Source organism: Coturnix japonica, unplaced genomic scaffold, assembly GCF_001577835.2.
Source record: "Coturnix japonica isolate 7356 unplaced genomic scaffold, Coturnix japonica 2.1 chrUnrandom460, whole genome shotgun sequence".
NCBI classification, from domain to species: Eukaryota; Metazoa; Chordata; class Aves; order Galliformes; family Phasianidae; genus Coturnix; species Coturnix japonica.
In genome coordinates this window covers 140,650-143,293 of record NW_015439873.1, presented here as the reverse complement: position 1 = coordinate 143,293, position 2,644 = coordinate 140,650, and the positions used below count along the sequence as shown (strand labels likewise).

General features: G+C 48.5%; 1 protein-coding gene across 1 annotated transcript in view; it reads right to left on the bottom strand.

Moving 5' to 3' along the window:
* Positions 1–2,644, bottom strand: part of OSGEP (O-sialoglycoprotein endopeptidase) — a gene marked incomplete at its 3' end in the record, with an annotated part of 76,527 nt that overhangs the window by 44,522 nt on the left and 29,361 nt on the right. The gene's annotated exons all lie outside the window — the stretch shown is intronic.

The following is a 2,644-nucleotide window of genomic DNA, read 5'->3' as shown; positions in this document are numbered from 1 at the left end:
TTATAGGGTCATAAAGGGGATTTATGGGGTCATAAAGGGGATTTATAGGGTCATAAAGGGGATTTATGGGGTCATAAAGGGGATTTATAGGGTCATAAAGGGGATTTATAGGGTCATAAAGGGGATTTATGGGGTCACTATGGGATTTATGGGGTCATATAGGGGATTTATGGGGTCAGATAGGGGATTTATAGGGTCACTATGGGATTTATGGGGTCAGATAGGGGATTTATGGGGTCATATAGGGGATTTATGGGGTCTATGGGGTCATATAGGGGATTTATGGGGTCTATGGGGTCATATAGGGGATTTATGGGGTTATGGGGTCATATAGGGGATTTATGGGGTCTATGGGGTCATATAGGGGATGTATGGGGTCTATGGGGTCTCTATGGGGTCACTATGGGGTCATATAGGGGATTTATGGGGTCATATAGGGAATCTATGGGGTCTCTAAGGGGTCTATGGGGTCAGATGGGATTTATGGGGTCTATGGGGTCAGATTATAGGGGATTTATGGGGTCTATGGGGTTATGGGGTCATAGGGGATTTATGGGGTCACTATGGGGTTATGGGGTCACTATGGGGTTATGGGGTTATGGGGTCACTATGGGGTCACTATAGGGTCTATGGGGTCGCTATGGGGTTATGGTGTCGTATAGGGGATTTATGGAGTCAGATGGGATTTATAGGGTCTATGGGGTCACTATGGGGTCTATGGGGTCACATTAGGGTCTATGGGGTCTCTATGGGGGCCTATGGGGTTATGGGGTCTATGGGGTCTCTATGGGGTTATGGGGTCACTATAGGGTCTATGGGGTCTATGGGGTCACTATAGGGTCTATGGGGTCATTATGGGGTTATGGGGTCATATAGGGGATTTATAGGGTCATATAGGGGATTTATGGGGTCAGATGGGATTTATAGGGTCTATGGGGTTATGGGGTTATGAGGTTATGGGGTCTATGGGGTCACTATGGGGTTATGGGGTCATAGGGGNTATGGGGTCTATGGGGTCACTATGGGGTTATGGGGTCATAGGGGATTTATGGGGTCTATGGGGTTATGGGGTCACTATGGGGTCTATGCAGTTATGGGGTCTATGGGGTTATGGGGTCATATAAGGGATTTATGGGGTCAGATGGGATTTATGGGGTCTATGGGGTTATGGGGTCAGATGAGATTTATGGGGTCACTATGGGGTTATGGGGTCATATAGGGGATTTATGGGGTCTATGGGGTCACTATGGGGTTATGGGGTCATATAGGGGATTTATGGGGTCTATGGGGTCAGATTATAGGGGATTTATGGGGTTTATAGGGTCAGATTATAGGGGATTTATAGGGTCTATGGGGTTTATAGGGTCAGATTATAGGGGATTTATGGGGTCTATGGGGTCATATAGGGGATTTATGGGGTCTATGGGGTCCTATAGGGGATTTATGGGGTTATGGGGTCATATAGGGGATTTATGGGGTCTATGGGGTCAGATTATAGGGGATTTATGGGGTCTATGGGGTCATATAGGGGATTTATGGGGTCATATAGGGGATTTATGGGGTCTATGGGGTCATATAGGGGATTTATGGGGCCTCTATGGGGTCATATAGAGGATTTATAGGGTTATGGGGTCAGATGGGATTTATAGGGTCTATGGGGTCAGATGGGATTTATGGGGTCACTATAGGGTCTATGGGGTCTCTATGGGGCTCTATGGGGTCTCTATGGGGTCTATGGGGTCACTATAGGGTCTATGGGGTCACTATAGGGTCTATGGGGTCACTATGGGGTCTATGGGGTCACTATGGGGTCACTATGGGGTTATGGGGTCATTATGGGGTCTATGGAGTCATATAGGGGATTTATGGGGTCATATAGGGGATTTATGGGGTCTATGGGATTATAAGGTCATTATAGGGTTATGGGGTCTCTATGGGGCTCTATGGGGTCTCTATGGGGAGAAATGGGGCCTCTATGGGGAGAAATGAGGTCTATGGGGTCTATGGGGTCACTATGGGCTCTATGGGGTCACTATAGGGTCTATGGGGTCATATAGGGATTTATGGGGTCACTATAGGTTTATGGGGTCTCTATGGGGCTCTATGGGGTCTCTATGGGGAAAAATGGGGTCTCTATGGGGAGAAATGAGGTCTATGGGATCTATGGGGTCTCTATGGGGTCTATGGGGTCACTATAGGGTCTATGGGGTCTATGGGGTCACTATGTGGTTATGGGGTCACTATGGGGTCACTATGGGGTTATGGGGTATATGGGGTTATGGGGTCACTATGGGGTCTTTGGGGTTAAGGGGTCTATGGGGTCTATGGGGTCTCTATGGGGTCTATGGGGTCATATAGGGGATTTATGGGGTCTCTATGGGGTCTCTATGGGGTCTATGGGGTCACTATTGGGTCTATGGGGTCAATGGGGTCTATGGGGTTATGGGGTCTATGGGTTCTATGGGGTCTATGGGGTCACTATAGGCTCTATGGGGTCACTATGGGGTCTCTATGGGGCTCTATGGGGTCACTATGGGGTCACTATGGGGTCACTATGGGGTCTATGGGGTCTCTATGGGGTCTATGGGGGCTATGGGGTTATGGGGTTATGGGGTCTATGGGGTCTATGGGGTCTATGGGGTCA